The sequence below is a fragment of the Chiroxiphia lanceolata genome, chromosome 5 (genome assembly GCF_009829145.1).
Source record: "Chiroxiphia lanceolata isolate bChiLan1 chromosome 5, bChiLan1.pri, whole genome shotgun sequence".
Lineage (NCBI taxonomy): Eukaryota > Metazoa > Chordata > Aves > Passeriformes > Pipridae > Chiroxiphia > Chiroxiphia lanceolata.
This window is the reverse complement of record NC_045641.1, coordinates 19,822,047-19,831,380: the sequence shown is the minus strand read 5'-3', so window position 1 is coordinate 19,831,380 and position 9,334 is coordinate 19,822,047.

Genomic DNA, 9,334 nt, shown 5'->3' with positions numbered 1-9,334 from the left:
GCTCAGAAAACAAAATGCCTCCTCTATGATTTCACAATCTATATGCAAAAAGAGCATGAATGGACATTATAAATATCCATTTGGTTTCCTGGATGGTGAAATGTTCCTTCAGGCTCTGCTGGTTTAATCAATGGATAAAATAGATTGCATTTGTTTATGGTGGTGATAGCCTGACTAATTCATTGACTTCAGACTGGAAAAAGAAATACTCAGCAATACTTAGAGAAGAAACAGTTAATCCATCTATTAAAAATGTAGCAATGTGACTTTGAAAGAGAGTGCCTTGAAATTGCTATGCAAATTTTGTACATATTACTTAATGTGAAAAAAAATATAGATTAGTCATGTTTTCAGTAGTAATATAAAACATTATCATAATAATGACTTGCTCAAGGATTGAAAGTATTGTTTTAAAAGGTTTACTCTCCATTCCTGAATTTTTTAGACATGTCTAGATAGAGAAACTTGTATTCTTATATTATTTATCATCTGCTGATGAAGCATGATGGGGATTTCTGATTTACTTGTCAAGTGACTAGCAAAAAAAGCTGGATTATTTGTGATTGCTCCAGTTAGGGAGATAAATTAATAATAGAGCTACTTCTGTTCCAGGAAATAGAGACAAAACTTATCTTCTTCTGGCTGGTTCAAGTGCCTTTGAAACTGATGCTATTTTCATTAGGATTCAAGCCAAGAATGTTACTTTTTCAACCACTCCACAATGGAAATTGTAATATTTTGATTGCAAAAGGGTGATGTGGTATGGTCAGGCATGCTTCTCAGGCTTCCATCAAGGAGGGTTTATGCATCCCTGCTGGGAACTAGATGTTACTCACAAATGAAGAATCACAACCTCTTTGAAGTGCCCAGAGGTTGGCACATCGCCTTGTGTAGATGAAAGAAGGCATAGCATAATGTTGCATTTGGAATAAGAATAGCTCCACAGCTCTGGGAAACAGGATTGGAAACTTAGACCTTTCTACCTGTACCCTCCACCAGACTCACCCCTGAACATACACATGCACAGAGACATTAGTGCATGAATGTGCTCATGCTCAGGCAGTGAGATTGCATGTGGCTACTGAGTAAGGAGAGGGCTTGGGTATGTGTTAGCAGCAAAACATTGGTGTCCACTGTAGGAGACTAGGAAACAAAGATCCTTCTTGTTAGAAGCAGTAAAAACTCACTTCAAATACCTTCAAATAACTCTGACTTTGCTAGTGTTTGCAGAACTGTAATGAACAGTGTAAATAGTGAAAAGATGCTGACTTTTGAGGTAGGTTTTGTCCAGGTATGTGGTGAGAGATAGGGATTAGGGCAGGGAGATGCCAAGCAATGCAGACAGGCTCAGAGATGGAGAAGCCTCTGCAAAGATGTCAGCACCTGGTCAATCCATTTGTTTGAACTGCAAGCCAGAATATTCTGAGAGGATGGGAGTGTTCAACAAAGTCTTCGAAGTAATGCTTGGAACTTGGTTCAGTTCCAGTTTGAGCTAAAATATGTCTTTAAATGATATAATAAGCCTGAATTTGCTTCATATCCTTATTTTCTTTTTCCAGAAATTTTATGCAAATTTTATTTTTGATGCCTGCGTCTCTGCTCATAATTTCAAGTCACATTTATTATAGTTCTATGACAACATGTATGTCTCTTTAAGCTTTATTCTTAGCGGTCCACGCTTTTAACTTATGTCTGGTGCTTCTTTGCAGAATATTTTCATATATTTATTTTTCAAGTAAAATTATTCTGTAGTTGCCAGCACATTCAAAACCCAAAACCAGTAGAAAGCCTTCTGTCCTTGTGACCCTTTTTATTTCTGGAGAAACAAAACACACCTCAGCTGAAAGCTTTCATTTACAGTCATGACAAAAATTAGGTTAGGATATTACATACATCATTCTTGGGCATTCCAACTCCCTTAAATTTGTCACATAATATATACACAAAGAGAGAGTTGTGTACTCTAAAGAGGTGTCACAAGTACCTGTATATTGGACTTTGTATATAAGACTCACAGGATATGTGATGACTGAAATCCGAAGTTTCTACTCTTTGACAAAGAAAAAAATTCCACCCCCACCACCCACTCTCACCCCTGCCATGTGTAAATGTTTATATTTTTTGGTGGAATCATTCTGTTTGATGTTAAATTGTAGTGATGCGGGAATAGTTCAGGCTTCCTCTGAGCTGGATCTACAGTCTCCATCCCCTGTGATGCTTCCATGGAACACCACACTGTGTGCAGGGAGAACACTATAGCACTATGTAATGTGTGTTTTCATTAGGCTCACTGATGGGAGAGAATGGGGACCTGATGTGTGTGAATACTGAGACATGTCATGGTACCATAACCAGTTTAATATCACGTTGAAGTGAAGTGTTTCAGTTCAAATAAAATAATGAACCTGTTTTTATACATGTTCCAATAAAACATCACAATAATGCATTTTTTCTTAAGAACTTTGCAAATTCATTTTTATGAAAAGAATAATTACCATGAAAAAGGTAATACTCTTATATCTGATTTAAAAGCCAAAATCTGAAGCAAAGTCACAGAATAATTTATAGGCAGTGAGGCATTTGAAGAGAGTTTTCTTGCTTTTTGAGGACTTGTAAGCATACCACCATGACAGACTAGATCTGGTGAGTTGGTTGAAAGTCAGGTTAAGCAACTAGGGTAGACATATGGGTAAGATGAGAGAGAAGTATAAAAAAGGGTAGAAAAAAACCCAGAGAACTATTCTGGAAAACTAAAATATTTAATCTGTTAAAAGGGATCTTGGGCAATTTATGTAATTTATTGTTATTGAAGATAATTTCTGAGCTTTTGTTTGAGATAGTAAACTCTACTTTCTATCCACAAGAAGAAATTTTTGCTTCTTGCACACTGATAACAAGAAAAGATGATTAAACTTTGGTAATTATTAGTTAAAATAGAATAATGAAATACGACTGTAACCAAAATATCTTATAAAAGGGAGATTACTATTTTTCCTTCTAAGCTCTGTAATTTTAGTTTGGTCTCAGGGGCAGGAAGCTCAACCGTGTGATAAGGCTGACCAGAGAGGCATCTCCAAAAGCAACACAAAGGAAAGACTTAAAACAAAAAAAGAAACTGTGACAAGTGATAAGAGGGACTTTTGGTGGTAATGTGGAAACAGTACAAAGCATAACGGTTTCTTTCTTTAATGCTATTGCTTAGTTCTAGAATAGACCAAGTAAAAAGTGTTGGATCTTTATATGATAAAGAAATAGAGTCTGCTCCCAGCTGAGTTGGTGGCCAAAGAGAAATTTATTCAAACCCGGTGCTCTTTTTATCCCTTGAAATCATGTGACCTTATAACCAATGATAGTGTAGATTCCAGTGCATGTCCCCTGAGCTTCTCCGCCCCGGGTGCTTCCCCTGCACCCCTGGACACACCTCCTACAAAAAAGAAATCATACTCTGTGTTCTTTGGCTTCTTACCTAGTCGAAGTGCAACTTGAGAAAGCTGATCTAACTTTGACACTTGCTAAAGTCTCACGTGTTTTACCAAACCAGAGCACCATACGCGACTTTTTCAATTTACCACCAGGGTATTTTCTTGATGCTAGTCGTTTTGAAAGAGTTTTGCTATATCTCTCTTGATTTGCTGGGTTTTTTTCAAGGATTTGAGTGCAATAAGACAATGAGTGGTAAGCAAAAGTAGTAAGTAAAAGTAATGCAATGGGGACCGCCCTCGGCAGGATCCTCCTCATGCAGTTTGCATTCACTTTCTGTCCCCCAAGATTGCCAAAAGGAAGGGAGAGAGCAGTGCTTTCTCTGCCCTTTTTGAATAAAGCTTTGTCTTCCAGTCTATGAAACCGGGGCCCTGCTGATGCAATCATCATATTCTGAAGAACTAATCCCCACCCTCTGTAAAGCCTATAAGTGCAAAGAGCAGGTATCTCAGACTGAGCTGACATAGCCCTGCTCAGACCGATTTCAGGGTGGGTTTCTGTAAATAGGAACTTGTGTATGTGTTTGTGTGCTTTTAAGGCTGAAACACACAAAAATCATTTCAGTTCAACTAATCACCCTCTAATTTACAGTGAATGTAGAGCTCTGTGAACACATGCTATATGAGTAGTACTTCTTCAGGAAATGGAACTCTGGTTGTAATAGCAGAGAATCTTAACCGTCCTCGTTTTAAGCTTCTCCTTCTTCTGCAACCCTCTGTGGTGTATTGAGGCATGGACTCAGGGGGGTGAAGCTGAGACAAGTTTATTGGGGTCGTAGCCCCTTTTATAACCCAACACCAACAGACAAACCTTTTGCCTTACCAAGGTAAAAACTGTGACTGCAGCATCTGATTGGCTGCTAGCTGTCACAGCAGTTGAAACAGCAGTTTTTGGAGTTATAGCTCACTCCTGTAATGAGTTGCTCTGTTCTCTGCAAAGGTCTGTTTTTTTCCCAGGCCCTATTCCCTGACAACCTTCCTTCTTACATCCTTTCATGTAGATCTTTCCCAGTTGCTTTAGATCTGATGCTTGCAGTTTTCCTGTTAATTTACTCTATTAAATTACAGTTGTTATTGCTCAACAATGTTCTCTTTCCATGACTCTCCTTTTTTCATTCCTCACACCTGTTACCACTACACCTTCTCTTGGGGGATCTTCTCTGATGTGAATAACTTTTTAATTCCTATGCTATGAAAGTTTCTCCTTCTGTTCTTCATGGAAACACAGCTTCTTCTCACAGCATTTTTGTTACTTTGATTCTCTCATTGATGGTACATATTCCCATCCAGAATTGCTTGGGTACTATACTTTCCGGATTAAATTACAAACTCATTAGGACTGGCAGGTTATTTGGTTATGCATTATGTAAAATACAACATGTATATAATATTTGATTTAGATTTCACCCTCATTTTCCCATCACAATTTGGCTAGCTGTGTCTGCTCTATCTGATTTACTAATAACTGTTATTGTCACAATATAGAGTTAGCAGAAAAAAAGCACCTTTTAGTAGAGACAGATGTGATGTTTTGGAGGAATTATCATCAATCTGTAAGACCTCAGATGAACCTTCTCTTTTCACAGGGGGAAACCTGAACTGTTCTAATCCTTACAAGTCAATTATCATCTAAACTGCTCATTTCCTGCTGCAATTCAAGATTCATAAAACCTGAGTGGGATATGCATTTTTAATGTTTATGGCAGGAACCATAAATATTGTTGGCCTTGTTTGCCAGAATCTTAATACAATAATGACTATAAAGCTGCAGGAAGGAAAAATATCTAAGATGCACTGATTCAGTTTTATAACCCAATAATTCTGACAACCTTTTCAAATGATTAAATAGGCTTGGAGAAATCCAGACCCTGAAGTATTATCTCCATTTGTGAAACCGTAAATGCTTTTAGTTTTTTTTCCCCTTTCTTCTTTTAAATAATGCAGGAGCAGGTGCTGGTATTTCAGTTCAACTAATTAGTTTCTAATTTACTGTAAACATCTTAGAATTCCACGAACATGTCTCAGTGGTATCTGAGAGGAAACAATCTACTGGTTCAATAAATCTTTCCTGAAATACTACTGAGAATTGACTACATGAAGTGTATGGTCTTACTTAATATATCTGATTTTTTTAGAATATACTGAAAAGTAAAATAACAGTTCCAGGCTTTCTGTGATATTATCATTGTGTAAAGACAGAATCTGAAGGAACTTTGTGTTAATGACCCACTGTTTTAATTTTAAAAGCTATGTAATATTGCCTTATATTTCATTGCATTACTGGAATCGGTCCAGACATTAAATGTGTTTGTAGTGATATTGCCACAGGAATCCTTATCGATGCTTTGCATTATTTTTACATTCATGTGATTTGTGTATTTAATTTGGAGATTAAAATGTAGAAGGAATATTAAAATATTTCTCTTATTTCTAGGTTATTGCCTTCATAAAGTGGTTGCATTTACAAATTAGTTGTAACCATTCATTAAAATAAACCAGGAATTTTATTTAAATATGTTAATTTTTAAAATGTTTATGAACATGCTATATATAAAATTTCAATTTTGATCTTTTTTAAGCTAACTAAAATTGGAAAAAATACTGACTTGAATTTCCATTTGAGTACTTTTGAGTCATAAATTCATTACAGTAAGACATTTTAAAACAGTCCTGTCTCCTTCTGGTTTTTCTTCATTAATTATTAATTAAATTAACATAAAAGACCCTTAAAAGTTACAGAAGGGTACTAAATGATACATGCTTATTTTTTCTGACTTCATCTTTGAAAATCAAAGACGGTTGTCTTAGTACAGATGGTAGGATTTACATTTCACCATTTGGCTGAAGCCTTAACTTACCTCTCAGTGTGTTGGCAGATCCCTTAGGAGTGTACAGAAGCAGCCTTGCTGAACCAGCACTGGTAGCACTGAAATCCCTCTCAATATTGCTGCACTTAACAACGTCTTAGCAACAGTGCCAGCATATGCACCTTTCCTTTCTCAGATGTTCATCGGCATCATTTGCATTGGTATAACTGTTGTGACACTTTGGAATGAGCTGAACAAGGAATTGGATGAGGCTAAAACTTTGTTTTTCAGTTTCAAAGCTATTTTTGTCCAAGGGTTCACTTATTTTTTTTTTTTTTTTTTACATTCTGGAACTAGAAACAATTTCCCCAGGACTCTTGAGAGGGCAGGACTGAGTTGCTTTAATCTTTGGCATCACCAGAGAAAGTATATTTATAACTGCCCTTTCATAGACAAAACCCCTAGATATGCAGAGTCCTGATGAAAATGTGGCAGGACGTATTAAGGCAGGAGGAAACTCGGATGTTAGTGTAGCTATGGATCCTTGAACTTAAAGATACTAGTTTTTCATCATATTTGAGGAATTCACTCTTACAGGAATGACATTTTTCTGGTATGGAATTTCCTTAACTTTTCATTGAAAATTATGTGTGGAAAAAATGAATGTTAATAAAAGTGTTTAGTGTCTCTTAATCTGCATATAAATATTTGATAGTTCACATTCTGTATTAGTAAAGGAAATCTTAAAGGTACTTAACATAGATTGTGTGAGTGGCTAAAAAGTTGATACCAGCTGTAAAAGAAAAAATTGTATAGAAAACTCTGATGCATATAGTGCTAATTCTTAAGCTTTTATGCAGGTTTTTTTTTCATTTCTCCTTTCATTTGATATGTAATTTCTCTAAATAAACTCTATTGTACTTAATAGGAGAAAATTATTATTGTCATTACAGTAAAGTTTGTTGAAAAAAAATTAAACCAGCTGAGGGGTTAGGATCTGTTTGGAATAGGCCTGAGAAAAAACAATTAAAATGCACTTATGTTTATGTGCAGTAAAAAAATGTTAACTGAAAATTGTATTGATATACATAGAAACAAACCAAATTGGTCTAAAGTGGAAAATTATGTAACTGCTACCCTTAAGTTACAGAACTTCATACACAAACTGATAAAATCCTCAAGCAATTTCAGTTGGGTTTCCAATTACCCTGAAACAGGAGCTCGTGTGCACTGCACTGTCCTTGTGCCACCAAAGGAAACTTCAGCCCTCTGGCTGGAAACTTTTTTTTTGTGGAATCACTTGTATCTTTGTTTCAAGGTTTTCTTGGCAGATATACCTGTTCTATACCCTGATACAAATTAGTTTAACTCTAGAGTTTAATTTTATTAAACTGAGAGTGATGTGTGTTCTCAGGGCATATGCCAGGGTAAAGAAGGAATAGGCACTGTCCTACTTCATAAGTTTTAAACTTCCTCTCACTGCTGATAACTCTGTTAAAAGAAATAGAAAACAACATCCCCACCAAGCTTAATTACATAGATGCAACTGTTTATGAGAGAAGGACTTTTTTGCCCCCTACAGTCACAGTATTTTAGAGATGCTTTTTGTAGAAATCTGAGTTAGAGTGGGTGCCACATTTAAACCATGTAATTTTGAACAAGTTGCTGAATAATCTCTTCCTGTCTGTCTGTGAAACAGGGACAAATAAACCTCCTTTTAGGCTTAATAACAACTAGCGTTTATAAAGCTACTCATAGTTCTCATAAGGAGGATTTTATTGATATGAAGTTATACTAGGATTCTCTTAGTGACCCTTTTTGTTTCTTATACCAAATTTTCTTCTTTTTATAGCTAGGAAATGGAGGATTCTGGAGTGTGATAGACAAGTTATATATTCATGGAGAAAATAGGAGGGCCTGAGATTAAACAAATTATCACAAGCACCTCAGTAAACCTGCACTGGAAAAAGAGGCTACCTGGCTCTTTGCAGCACCAAAATCTAACACAGTCATTTAGCAGAAGGCTGGTGGATTGGCTTGATGCCTGAGATTTAACTTTCACATCTGACTGCAGTGTTTTTTTGTGTGGTGCTGGTTGTCATTCTCTCCACATGAGTAGCTTTTGGCTACATGTACCTCTGTTATTAAGTTCTCAAGTTATGACTTGATGGCAGTGGACAGAACAATTTCTTAGTAGAAAATTCTTAACAAGTGCACAAGTGACTGCTCAGTGAAGCTTTGTAATTAAAGTAGTGACGGTATACAATCTACTAAATTATTTTAGTCTGTCAAGGTGTTAAGGCAAATACCAGTGCAGAATAATAAGCTGAGCAGTAAACTCATAAAATACCCATTCTTTGTTCTAACATGGATCATTTTAATCTCTTTTTCTCCTAATTCAGTACCTGGAAAGAATCCCATAAATACTTAAGGTAAACATAAAAATATTTCTTTAATAGAAAACTATTGGAAGCTTTTACAGAAGGCAGCAATTGATAGCTGTTCATAAAGTACTCAGTACTACATTCCTACTGATGATTATTACTAGCAAGGTGATAGTGTTAACCCTAACATATTGGGTTTTGTGATATCAATGTGGGAGGTATGTGTGTTCAAATACTACAAATTTCTATTATACTGGGATATTTTTTGGCTGTGTGTTTTGATTTTTTTTTAACTTTCAAAAATATAATCCTAAAAGTATCCATATATACGCTATAATATTATGCGTCATTTACAGGGCTATAAGTTTGTTACTTTTTTTATATAATGAGTTTGGGTTTTGTTGTTTGCTTGTTTGTTTGTTTAATCAGGACACATTTCAGGAATTAAATCTTGTAATTTTTATGCCAGTTTGTTCAATCACTGTCCATACTCATTTTTTATATGTTCAGTATAGCAGAAGGTAATGACCACAGAGTGGCTAAAGTGATTGGATCAGCATATCTGCCATTTGTAAATATGAACATGAAGGTTTTTAATCTATTTTAAATTGATGGTGAGTGTGGAGGAGAAATTAGAAATGCTACTTCTCTGTCAGGACATCCA